Source organism: Bidens hawaiensis, unplaced genomic scaffold (genome assembly GCF_021521415.1).
Source record: "Bidens hawaiensis isolate Kalapana, Puna unplaced genomic scaffold, B.hawaiensis_p1.1 tig00001382_1, whole genome shotgun sequence".
In the NCBI taxonomy this organism is placed as follows: Eukaryota; Viridiplantae; Streptophyta; class Magnoliopsida; order Asterales; family Asteraceae; genus Bidens; species Bidens hawaiensis.
The window spans coordinates 688,977-703,282 of NW_027491078.1; positions in this window are offsets into that span (position 1 = coordinate 688,977).

Sequence of the window (14,306 nt, forward strand, 5' to 3'; positions counted from 1 at the left end):
AATTGAATGAGCAGGAAAAATGGCATGTTCGTGTTCTTTCATTTAACTTTAAAATAACATAGACACTTAATTGAACACATATTTATGCTCATGTTTGTTTATTTAAAAAGGGATATTGTGTTCCTTTGTTTAAAATCTAAACGAATATAACTGAACAAAGATAAACGAACATATATGAACAAATGTACATGAACACAAACAAACATAAACGAACTTAAATAAAAACACATAAATGAAGTCAAATTAACAAATATAAAACCTTTAACCAGATGACCTATCAAGATAATATTTAATTATTTTCTATTAATACATAAACGAACGTTAATGAACATAAATGAACGAACGGAACATGTATTCCTGTTCGTTCGAACACAAGTTTTTTGTCCAAGTTCGTTCGTTTATTAAATAAATGAACATAAACGAACTTTCCGCCGAACGATTCACAGATGTTTACCGAACGTTCGGTTCGTTTACAGGCCTAATATTTGAACAAGGAAGTATGGTCCTTTTTAATGTATTTATGTCAATTTGTGGGACATAGCGACCCAATTTAATCTCCTAAAAAGATTTTTTCTTCTTTTTTCTTACGTAGACGCTAAGGTTGAGGGAAGGTTCGTGGTTTAATAAAATATTAAAATTTGTCGCCACTCGTATAGTTTTTTCTTTTCTTTTTCTTTTTTTTCCCCTTACTTTTTAACAAACTTTTACATTTACAAGCATTTGAACTCATGCCAATTTTATAAGAGAAACACATTTTTCTATACCATGGTAGATAGAGATCAAACTAGCTAGTGGAGATGTAGAATTAGATATGGGTTTTATAAGTGGACAAGGTGTTTGTGAGGTCGAGTCGAGAGTCAAGACACATGCTGGTGTTTATTAACTTGGGTTTTATTCATGTTGGACTTACGAACCAGGCCACCAGAGTTGCCAACTTGGTGGCCATATTTATGAACATGTTGCTTACTTTCACGAGAACAGGTTGGGGTCATGTTGGAACGGTGGTGGATTCTGGAAATTCTTTTGTTGTGGTCGAAAATTTTCTAGGTTGAGCATCGCTATATACTCACAATGGTCGGTTAGGATTTAGTTTTTCACAATATATTTAAACAAAAAAAATATTTTCATTGGAGGCACTCGACCCTCGTACCATGTTGGAACCTATTCCCACGAAGGAAGTAAGGCGCCTAACAAGATGTAGAGAATGGTGATCAAATGTTGATAGTGAGTAAAGAGTATGTTGTATTATTAGTGAATGTGTGATGATCTTTACATGATTCTTTCCTCCCCTTATATAGAGGGGAGGTATTACATGATGTGTGGTTAGTTTCCCTCCAATTCTATAAGAGGCATTTTCCCTCCAAATCCACATGAGGCATTTTCCCTCCAAATAAGCTTTTAGAACGTTTGGGCCATTGGGCCTCTTGCTATTGGGCTTGTTGTTGTTACTGGGCTGGAGCCAGCTCATTAGGTCCATCTCATGGGTAGGCTCTTCAAGTCCCCCAATCTATTGCCCTTGTTATTTATGATAAAGGTAATAGACTTAATAACTATGTCGCTGGTGTCTTTCTTCACTTTCTTTTTTTTGGGCTTTGGGCACCTGGCCCATTGTGTATTCCTCCCTTCAGCCTTGGGTCTTCTTTCTTGCTTAATGGATTTTAGCCAACCTCCAAAGCCTAATTCTGAGGTAGGCTCTTCAAGTCCCCCAGTCCATTGTGCTCGTTATTTATGACGAGTACAATGGACTCACAACAAGTCTCTATTCTTCCTCCGTCGTGAGCTCTTGTGTGATCCTCCTTATTTTCCGATTGACCTTTATATGGCTGGGGAGTACCAAAAGAATATCCATAGAACTATTATATGCTGGTTCTTGACCTACGAGCTTTCCCCTAGGCCATTGTTCTCTTTAACTTAGGCCCCATCCATTCTAGCAACATGTGTTATTCTAATCCTTTCTTTCGGGTTGATATCACCACTTGTTTAGATTGATTGGACATGCCCTTAATCCTTCTGGAACCTTTGATTTCATTTAGTTACTTGGAGAGGTCTTTTGGTTACTCTCTTTTGGGCTTCCTTTCTAAGGTAGCTTCATCAGGTCTCGCTCGCCTTGTGGTAAGGGTGATGAACCAACTCAGCATTTTTATTGACTTAACTTATCCAATCCCCCTTTTATCTGTTCAGCCTATCGTCAGGCCCATACCTAAACGGGTGATAGTTCTTAAAAAGCTTCTCTCGCTCCCCCAAAGATGTGATGACACCTTTTGACTCGCCAGGTCTCATAACTGCTTGTTCCCTTTTCTTACTTTCAAAGTTGCATTTCCTATCTCCTTCATACCTGGTTGGTAGGATGTTTGGTTAGAGTAACTAGAACTCCCCAAGTATTTTGGTTTCTTCTGGGCTTTCCTGACTTGGACCTCATCATGTGACGGAGACCGGTTTTCACAGCAGGCTTTGCAAGTCCTCCTAGTCCTTATTCTAATATGGACAAGAGACTAATGTAGTCTTGGCCATCTATATATACGAGATAGGTTCATCCCTTTTAAACGCATTCCTTGGACCAGTTTCGGGGGAGATCCTCTTTTGATATTTTGGTTGAAGTAGATGATACTTAGTTCACATGATCTTGATCCAATTCTCTTGATAATTTAAATCTACCTCAATAGGAACACGCGGTCCTTCTTAATTTTGCCTTTTCAAATTTGGTCCCAGTATAGTCAAGATGGAGAAGTCATGGATGAGACAAAAATTACGCATCTCTAAAATCATCCCCATACAATGGGCCCGATCTTGGAGTTACCTCTTCAAGTTCCCTAGTCCCTTATGCTAATTATTTATGATTGGGAAAAGGGACTTTTAAGCCCAAGTTTCTTTATCATAACCAAGACAATGTTAAGCTTTCTTTCCTGGGTTACTATGTTGCTTGCACGTAATCTCTTCTTGTTGAATAACCCTACCAAAGTTGTTAGTAACCGATTAACAGGCTGTAATAATGATCATGCTATTCCTGCTTTACTAGTATTGGACATAAAAACTAAGTCGTAAACAATTTCCAATGTGATAATAAATGATGAAAACGTGTCAAACCGCTAGCATTAATCATGGTGATTTTAATTCTTTCTATATGTTTCTTCTACAAGTTCTTGTCGGTTAAGATGATTGAATCACACTAAAGATGTGAGTGGATATTGCATTTCGACTCCACGGTGCATTTGAACACATTTTGGGTTATACCTCCTGCTTGGGGGAGGGGGTGTAAGTTCCAAACCTTTTACAAGGAGCTATTTTCCTCTGGGGAAATGATAATTACCGGGCCTCATGCATAAGGCTATTTTCCTCGAGGGAAATTACAAGTATTGAGCCTCATAGATGGGGCTATTTTGTATATGGATCCAAGCCTTTCACCCGGGCCTTCCTTTCACACTCGTGAAGGAGAATTTATGTCTTTTTCCCATTATGGGGAATTATATGTATTATGCCTCTTAAAAGAGGGTTTTCCCACATGGGGAATTATAAGTATTGTGCCTTTTAAAAATGGCGTTATCCCACATGGGGGAATTATAAGTATTGTGCCTCTTAAAGAGGGCTTTATCCCATCGGGGAATTATAAGTATTATGCCTCTTAAAGAGGGCTTTATCCCACATGGGAGAATTATAAGTATTATGCCTCTTAAAGAGGGCTTTATCCCACCAGGGAATTATAAGTATTATGCCTCTTAAAGAGGGCTTTATCCCACATGGGAGAATTATAAGTATTATGCCTCTTAAAGAGGGCTTTATCCCACATGGGGGAATTATAAGCAATGATCGACCAATTATATTTGTTAGTCATAAATATAAAAGTATATTTTTACTACACGTTAGGAGTCTTACACGTGAAGAATGATGAAAGGGGCTGATGGAAGGGGATAATGGGAGGGCCCCACTCCCTTATGATAAAAGTTAATATTGATATGGAGGTTTCTACCCCTTGCAAAATTCTTGGGATGTTAAGTGCTGTTGCAGGAGGTTTTTTCCTTTCATAGAGACTTTATTACTCTTCAGAATGGGACTCTTCTTCTTTAAAAGGACAGCTCTTGAAACATGAGGGGTTGCTGTAGAAGACTTTCATTCTTCTTGGAAGGGACTCTCCAATACCTCTTTCACTGGAAATAGACTATTTTTCTTGGAAGTCTCTTTAAGATGGCGATTTCTTTATGAGATATGTCTTTATGCATAAAAGCTGATGAATGGGGTCCCCTTGTCTTAGTAAAAAGACTTCAATGATGAAACCCACGACACAATGGTGCAATGTCAAATTAGTCCCCCAGCTCCATGTTGGTGTAGGGAGGGGGTTTCTTCTGCATGGGATTGACCTTTCACGTGTGTCATCCCCTAGGCAGGGATTTCTCTTCTTTCTAGAAAACTCTTGTAGTACGGGATGTTGTGATGTAGCAAGGATATTTTACGGAAAGAAGTACCTTTGAACATTTCATACCTTGGAGGGGGATTCTTCTCCTTCAGATAAAAATCAAATAAAAATCCTGTAATACAAAAAGTTGTTATAGAAGTCTCTCCTTCCTCACAGAAGGAACTTTTCAAATACTTCCTTCATTGAAAAGGGACTATTCTTCTTGAAAAGGAAAATCTGGAAGAAGTTGTTTTCCTTTGCAGATAACTCTTGCCCAAATGATATTTTTTCTTCGGGGAAGGAAGTTTTTACACCTCATCCCTTGGAAAGGGAATCTCCTTCTTTGAATAAGATTCTTGTAATATGGAAAGGGGCTTCATTACGGATTGTCTAGGAGGAGTGTTTGTAATGAAGGGATTATTTTGGAAGGGGCATCATTATGAATGGATTGTCTTGAAATGAGGCCTCCTTCTTGGAAGGGGCTCCATTATGACTTGCTTTTCTTGGAAGGGGCTTTGTTATGAAGGAATGTTTAGTAAAGGACCTTGTTTTGAAGGAATTATTTTATAAGAGGCTTTGTTCTAAAGGTATTTTTCAGTAAAGGGCTTCGTTCAAGGGAGATTTTTTAGTGAGTGAGCTCGTTCTAAATGAATTATTTTTTAAGGGGGTATGCTCCAGAGAGATAGTTTACTAGGGGCTTCATTCTGAAGGAATTTTTAAGTAGGGAACTTCATTCTGAAGGAACTGTTAAGCAGGGAACTTCCTTCTAAAGCAATTGTTAAGTAGGGAGCTTCATTCTGAAGGAATTGTTAAGCAGGGAACTTCTTTCTGAAGCAATTGTATTCTTTTCAAGAAAATGTTATAAACTACAAATGTAAGAAACTCTCAATGTATAATAGGTGTTGGGGATTTGACCATGGACGTTGAGTCCTTAATTGAACACGAGTAATGTTTCTTGGACTCATCGGGGTATGGTTCGGTAAGGGATCTTGTTCTAAATGAATTATTTTGTGAGGGGGTTTGTTCTAGAGAGACTGTTTAGTAAGGGGCTTCATTCAGGAGAGATGGTTCAATAAGGGACCTCGTTCTGAAGCGTTTATTTGGTAGGGGGCTTCATTCTGAAGGAATTATTCAGTAAGAGACTTTTTTAGAAGGGCCTTCATATTAAAGTAATGGCCCAGGGCACCCCCTAAGAAGGGGCTCGCCTTCAAACTTTAATAATGTTTAGAAGATAAATAAAGTTCAATAATGTATGGGGCAGGTAGGGTTGTCTAAAAAGATGTATGCTTGTGGGTTAAGTCACATCAACTTTTAAAAGGCAAATTTCCCATCATCCTTCCTTGTTAAATGTGAAGTTTGTGTTTGAAAAGTCAAATATACATGCCTCCCCATGTGACCATGTCTCCTCTTTTGCAACATATTAAATTAAATTAATACTTTACAAAAGTGACTTGCCAACCTTTTATAATAACAAATACTTTACAAAGTAAGTAAATGTATGATTTGACCTTACTTTTCTTTCCTTCTTTATTCTTTTACTTTTTATATTTAGACACATTTTTTTTTCAATATAGAAATTCATACCTTGTGGTATGCTAAAGTAACTTAAACAGATGAAGAGGCCTAAATAACTTAAACAAGATGAAGAGGCCAAACCGATTACTTTCGTTAGGAGTGGAGATACCGGTTAGGTGTCTCTGGCGTCACCGTAATAAAAACCATTCCGCAATATCGCAAGGCTTTTCTATGCCTTTGGACAGAATCTAACTAGAAGACTTGTTGTCCTAAACTAAATAGGCTTGAACGTGAGCGGATAGGGGCTCCAAACTGAGTTGAAATGGCGCGAACATGGGCAGAATGGGCTCAAATCGAGCTTATTCATTCCCCCATTTCTACTAAACATGTGTAGATCTAAATATCATGTAGACACTTGAAGTTTTCTTCATACTCTTGCTCTTCGACGCTTGCTAAGCGTCTCGGTAAGTTCGTATGAACTCCAAGGTTATCTTGGGTCTTTCGGCCATAATGTCTTCAACCTCCATATCATCTTCATTTTCGAACAAAACTGGTCCATCGGTGTTCTTTGTATCTTCCCGGTATGGGTGTGCACTTGTGGGCACTATGGACTTAGCGACGGTGCTAGTTACGATGGAGCCGGAGGTGGAGGTTGCGGTGGCCTATCGCCGGAGTTGCTGGAATTAGTAAAATACACCGAGCATGTGTCTTGTTGGTTGAAAGCAATCGTCATGTCCGACTTCTCAAGACTCGCCGGAAAATATTTCTTTTGACTTCACGAAAAATTCCGAGGAGTCGGGAAAAGATTCCGACGACGGAAATAACACCGGAGAATTTGAACCAGGTTGTTGCTTGTTTACCGAAACAGTGGATGGACAAAACCAAGACCTTTCAATGGTGAGACAACGGCGGTGATAGCAGATTTGATCGACCATTCTTTTAGAGGTTTAACTGAGGCCTGTGATCATGAGGTCCCACGGATGGCGCCAATGTTGAAACCTATTCCCACGAAGGGAGTAAGGTGCCTAACAAGATGTAGAGAATGGTGATCAAATGTTGATAGTGAGTACAGAGTATGTTGTATTATTAGTGAATGTGTGATGATCTTTATATGATTCTTTCCTCCCCTTATATAGAGGGGAGGTATTACATGATGTGTGCTTAGTTTCCCTCCAAATCTATAAGAGGCATTTTCCCTCCAAATCCACAGGAGGCATTTTCCCTCCAAATAAGCTTCTAGAACGTTTTGGCCATTGGGCCTCTTGCTGTTGGGCTTGTTGTTGTTACTGGGTTGGAGCCTGCTCATGAGGTCCATCTCATGGGTAGGCTCTTCAAGTCCCCCGGTCTATTGCCCTTGTTATTTATGATAAGGGTAATAGACTTAATAACTATATCGCTCGTGTCTTTCTTCAGTTTCTTCTTTTAGGGCTTTGACCACCTGGCCCGTTGTGTATTCCTCCCTTCAGCCTTGGGCCTTCTTTCTTGCTTAATGGATTTTAGCCTACCTCTGAAGCCCGATTCTAAGGTAGGCTCTTCATACCACAAGGGTAGATCCTCCCTATGTTGGAATGCTAATATCGATGTTATTACTATATCATTGTCAAACTCTATAAATGAAAAGATAATCATTTAAAGTTAAATCTTTGATGAAATCTGATGGAAGGATGAAAACAAATAATTTATTTTCTTGAAGCTTCAAAAGATTGCGCAGTCTCTCTTTGAGTGCTTCCGGGGAATGGGTCGACTTAATTGTTTTCATGGATGTGGAGGAAGAAACTGTTCAATGAGGAAGATCTTATAGAGATATTTGATTTGCAGTGTATCCTTGAATGTTTACGGTTCAAGTTGACGACGATTGAAATTGGACATGGGACATCTCGTGTAAATTATTGATAAGATTATTGGGGCGACCTATGGTGGATACATTGGGGGTTTGACAACCTCTTTTCGATGGGTCAACTAGATCGTGATCAAAGTCAATTGTTTCTCTTGGAGGTTATTATGCACCAGTAAGAATTGTAAGTAGAGCTTCCTACGACTCAATTGAACCGATTGAGACGATACAACCCCTGTTGGTAGCAAGTTACTATTGTTAACACCGAACCAACCTTCCATTATTCAAAAACATAGAGTAGGCTTTGAAGTAGCTTGAAGTGCATAGTGTAGCATCAAAGCGTTGCATCACCATAATCACTAAGTACATGTAGAACAAATGAACAATTTTTTATCTATTTTCATAACTTTAAACGTTGCAATCATACAACTTTAATTATCAATATCGTATTCATATTAGAGCTTCGTTTTGGACGAAAAATCACATTTTCACATATTTTTTATTCAATAATGTGAATCAACTTTGGCAGGCTCTAGAGTTAAGTCGAATATTGTTTTAATTACTAATATAAGAATTAAAAGCAAATTGATTTTGGAAGTCTTAGAGAACTGAGTATGGAGTCCATACATTAAACTATGAAAAAGGTAAATACATAAAAATTAAAAAGAGCTAACAATGGATTCTACTTACATACATATAACATGTACACACGTACACATGCACTTGTTTATTTTGAAATCTAGCACTGTTACATGTGTTGCATAAATTCATCCTCGACATTTTAAAATTAAATGTTTAATCTATCATTAATTATTAACTTAAAATTTAAAACTCCTTTAATCATTAGTTTCTATATATTATTGTTTTTCTTAAACTGCAAATTTATTAGCAAGACCAATTGTCCTAATACAAGCTGAATGCCAAACTGAAGAGGTAGGTCCCAGCAGAGCCCAGTTGGACCCGCAAGACTCACCTTGAAGAGGGACGTCTGCGCAGAAACCAACTGGATCCGCAGGACCCACCATGCTCAGAGACGTGACGTCCTTACGCGCAGTACGCAAGCTGTTCCCGCATGAAATGCCTCCCAATGGTGAAGTACTCTGCCTGTTCCCGCAGCTGCGGATACAAGCCATCAGGGAAGGCCACCCGCGCAGCAAGGCTACACGCACAAGGCACTTAGCTCTCAATCACTCAGTTGTCACCTGAAGGAATGAGCAAAGCCGGGAACAATCCCGCACAAAGGCGGGAGGGGGAATACTCCCGCCCAAAAGCCAGTCCGTACGATACGGGAAGATCTTTTGTACTGTACCTGACGAGGTATGGGCAAAAGATCTGACTAAAGATACGACAGCTTATTGACAACAGTATAGCGAGCAGCATGCTCTTGTACTGTATGTCACTATTAGCCGCTGCCTACTCACCAACTCCTGTCATACCACGTGCATAGCCGGCAGTTGGTGGAAAAGGAATAGTACACAGCAGGCCTGGTCACTGTCAGCCGCTGCCTACCCACCAACTACCAGCATGGCACGTGCGTAGGCCACAGTTGGTAGAACAGGAATACTATTCAGCCGGCCACACCTCCTTGGAAACCTACCTTCGGCTATAAATACCCCAAATGGTATGATCATCTTATCTTATCACATTATCATCATATACTATCTCGTATTACATATTATACCTGATATCTGCTCTAGCAATCTCTTAATATACATTTATATTTAAGAGCAATCTAGTCTGATTCTCACGCCGGAGGGTGGTCACAAGGAGGAACCCCCCCCCCCTCTCAGTGACGAGCTCACGGTGTCTGTTTTGCAGGTTATCAGAAGAACCATCTTTGCCGGGTCTAACCCCTCGTGGGAAACATCTATCTAACCCCCAGGTTATCCGTAATCTGCCCGGGGTCAGATTAGTGTTTCTTCATTGGCGCCATCCGTGGGTAAAAGCTAGAACTTCATTTCTTTTCAGTTTTTTCAAACTTCTGGAAAGATGGTTAAAGAAACTCCGGTAACCACAACCCCAGCTACTGGGGGGAATACCGGCGACTACACAGTTTTTACGAACACTACCCCGGTTACCCAAGCCGGGGCAAGTGCAGTAAATTTTACAAACACTACCCCAGTTACCCAAGCTGGGGCAAGTGCAATAAATAATCGCTCACTGGGATTCACCGATACCCGGTTAGAGAGAGAACGAACGAGACTCCCCCGCCAAACACTCGATGAAATTAAAGCGTGGGCGGAAGCACGTCAAAAGGAATTCCAAGCTGAGTTGGACGAACGCTTGCGTTCCGTCCAACAGGCTGACGAATTTGGAAGCACTCAACAGCTCAACATGAGTAGTGAGTGCGAATACTCGGAGGAATCTGACACCGACGCGAATCCTCGCCATAGGGCAAAAGGGAAGCGTAAGGAAACAGACTCCCAACCGAGAAGGCGTTTTGGAGAAGCCTTCAAACCAAAAAACACAGGTGGAAGTCCACGTGACTTCTCCAAAACATTCAGACCAACTGTTGCAAACGCGGGAACGTCCAAATTTGCAAGGGACATTGCGGAAGCAATCGCCCCGAAAAGTGCCAAACAGATGTCCAACATCGGCACTTACGATGGTATATCTGATCCAGACGATCATTTGAACAGGTTCATAGCGGGGGCAACCGTCAGTAGTTGGACGGAACCTACGTGGTGTTACATGTTCCAAATGACGCTTGTTCGGGCTGCTAGAGCGTGGTTCAATCGTCTACCGGTCAACCACATCTACGACTGGGCAGACTTCCAACAGAAGTTTAGCCAACACTTCAGCCAACAAAGAAAGTATACCGAAGAGCAATGGACAATCCTCAAATGCATTCGAGAGGAAGAGGAATCTTTGCTAGACTTCATCACTCGCTTCAACTCAAAGAAGCTAAGTCTGGGTAATATCAGCGAAGATCTTGTTCGCGCTGCTTTCATCCAGGGCGCGAACGACCCAGAGCTCATCCGCACCTTAACGGGTAAAGATGGCATGCCATCCACATGGGATGCCATCATGACAGCAGCAAAACGCTTTGCGGAAACGGAGAAGCAACTGGGTAGAGATCTCCCCCAGAGCACAAACCTCTACACCCAGAAAACAAGAGAAGACAACGTCCTTACCGCCCGACTAAACAAAAAGCGGAAGCTAGGAATTTGGCAGTCAAGGGTAAACTTTGACACCTCATCCGGCTTGCAACATCGGTTAGGCGGAAGGGATAACGTACGGTCAAACCAGAACTCCAGATGGACGCCACTCACCAAAAGCGTCACCGAGATATTCGCCACTGAGGAGCTCCCATGGCCAAAGGCTCCAATAATCCGACATCGTCACAATGCTGATCGGAGCAAATACTGTGACTTTCACAGGACAAAAGGCCACAACACTGAAGAATGCATAGACGTAAAGGACATGGTCGAAGCATTTGTCAGAGATGGGACACTTGCGCACCTCGTGGCGCAATGAACGCTGAGCAGGCTGATGCGTGTAGAACCCCAGCTGGGGAAAACACGAATAAAATTGCAGCTTCAATGTGGAGACTACATGCTGCGTAAAGAACGAGATCCCGAACCAGGTATCGGCTCGATGGCACTCCCATCCCAACAACATGGAAGGGAGCTCAATTACACAGTTTGCATGTAGATCAATTCCAAATTTGTAAAGAAAAGGCCCAGAGCCACTTCTAATGGAAATGATTCTCCCTAGAACATCGACGCTGATGATTTTACATCTATACTTTTATGAACTTTCAACACTGATGCCGGTTTTCACCGCATACATAAGTGTGAAAGTCGTTGCGTGGGGAAGGCGGCAAAACCCGCATAAACCCAAAAAATGGCAAACCTTCACGCAGGTCAGTTAAAGGTAAAGTTCAGTCATCCCACTAAATGAAAGTTCCGGTCTATCCGCATGAATCATGATAGAGGAAACTGAACACTAACCTATTAACAACCGCGCGTCGAACGGTTAATTTATTCAACACTGATATGCCGGTTTTCACCGCATAATTACGTGGAAAGTCGTTGCGTGGGGAAGGCGGAAAAACCCGCATAAACCCAAAAAACGGCAAACCTTCACGCAGGTCAGTCATAGGTAAACTTTGGTCAACTAAGTGAAAGTGCCGGTCCTAACCGCACAAATCATAAGAGGAAACCGAACCTATTGACAACCGCGCGTCGAACGGTTAACTTATTCAAAAGAGAATTTCTAACAAAAGGATGAGGAAAACCTACACGCAGGTTAGATGTAGGTAAAGTTTAGCCATCCTACTAAGTGCAAGTGACGGTCTTACCCGCACAATCACGAAAGAGGAAGCAAAACTTCAACCTATTATCTACCACGTTCAAAGGTTAACTTATTCTAAACACTTAGAAATTTCTAAAAAGATGAGGAAAACCTCCACGCAGGTCAGATGTAGGTAAATTTTAGCCATCCTACTGAGTGCAAGTGACGGTCCTACCCGCACAATCACGAAAGAGGAAGCAAAACTTCAACCTATTATCTACCACGTCCAAAGGTTAACTTATTCTAAACACTTGGAAAATTGCTAATTTAAACTAAAGTATGCAAGTCATATAACGTTTTTAGAGCAAGGAATCCAGTGAAAATAGCGGTCTTACCCGCACAAAGATTTATATTTCATAATATTCATTACAAGAATGGTCGGGTAACTACCCGCCTACAAGAATATAAATCTATACAAGCTAAATCTATCCTAGCAGTGGGAAGGGATCTTCAGGATCAAGCTTCAGGGCCACTTCCACTTGGACCAGCACCATCAGTAGAGCGTGGCAGTTCAAGGAAAGCTTTAAGGATAGCTAGCCCATCATCAGCAGCAGCAACTTCGTTTACCTTCTCCACCACCGGATGCGGGAAGGCGACATACTGATTCACTGCTTGGTCGTATACAGCTTCAGTATCCACATCAAATAAAGGGAAGTTGGAAGGCGAGATGCCTTTCTCAACGAACCCTAGACCAAGCAGGAAGCCGGCCTTTTCCCCATCCTCATGAGAAGCGTTGAGGGCTGCGCTCATAGCATCGTCATAAGACGTATCCGCGAAGACCCGATGCACAACCTACAAGAAAAAATACAAGTATCAAAACATTTTCTATTTACAAAGAAAAGCGTGAATACATGAAGCTAAACATACCTGAGACAACGCTTCTCGAAGAAGCCATTCCTTGGCAACCAGAGCCTCCTGGAGGGCAGCTTGAGCTTCGTTACGGGCGCGTTCGGCTTCACTTTTGTTGAGGTTGGCAATCAACACTTCTTTAGCCGCAGCCTCTTCGACGCCCTTTAGCTTCCGCTCAGTGTGGTCAAGCACCCCCCTCTGGTCCAAGATCTCTTGGAGCTTTTTGGCGTCTTCCATCGCCAAGGCATCATGAGCCTGCTGGAGAGCCTCTAATTTGGCTTTAAGCTCCTCAATCTCCACGCGTAGAGGCTCAACAACAGCTTCAGCCTTGGTGGCCCTCTCGGTTGCGTTCCTTGCAGTTTCCTTAGCCAGCCGAAGCTGTTCGTTAACAGCTTGGGCAGCCTTGGAACGGGCCTCGAGCCGGGCCTGAACTTCAACCTCGAGGGCCTTGAAGGCCTTCTCCTTTTCCGCAGCCACTGCGGTAAGCCTTACGTTCTCCTCCCGGACAGCCCGCGCCCGAGCTACTTCTTGAAGGCGAGCTGCTTTTAACTTGTCGTTTTCACGACAAAGCAGCTCGACGCGCGGCTGCATCCGGGCCAGGAGAACCCGAAGCTCATTGGTTAGCCTACCCTCCTGGTAGCTAGCCATGGCTTCCCCCAACGCACCACTCGGAGCTGCGTGACGAGCCCACTCCACGCACTCCACAGGTGTGCGAAGGGTTGTTCCTCGGCGGATGTTCCATCGTGGAACATACACTTCATTGGAATCCGATACTGCAAGAAACAAAAAGCAGTTAGGAAAAGATGATATATATATAAAAATAATATGCCAAAAGAACCCTACGCACCTGTAGGGTCAATAACAGGCCGATAGCCGCCAAACCCATCACCTGAACCCAAGGGAAATCCGTCCAAGAGGTCAGGCAGATGGGAAGGAGGCAGAGGTTGGCGATAAGCCCCAAATATACCTGAAGGATCGGCTGAAGCTGCCGACGTCGGAGGCATGGAGGCCGCCGCGGTAGAAACCAACGGAGGTGAACTCACAACCGTGGTCGCCGCTGCGGAATGCGCAGAAAAAGTAACCGCCGGCTCAGTGAAAGATGCGGTAAAAATGGCACTGACAGCCGGCGGTGATGTCATCACAGCTGGAACAGTCGGCTCAACGGAGTGAGCAACTGAACCAGCGGAAGCAGGCGCAGGCGCAGCCGCCTGGGTCGTCGCCTCAGGTAGGCTGACCAAGCCTACCGTCATGGGCGGAGAGGTACTCCTCCCCGCTCCACCCTGGAATGCGTCAACATCCACGCCTGCAAAAAGAAAAGTATTAATGATGGAAAACTATGAAGTTAAAAATAAAGTTTGTACTTACGGGTTTTCTTGAGCCTAAAAGTGCGGACAGGCGGGGATGAACCCGATGGAGCCGGCCTCT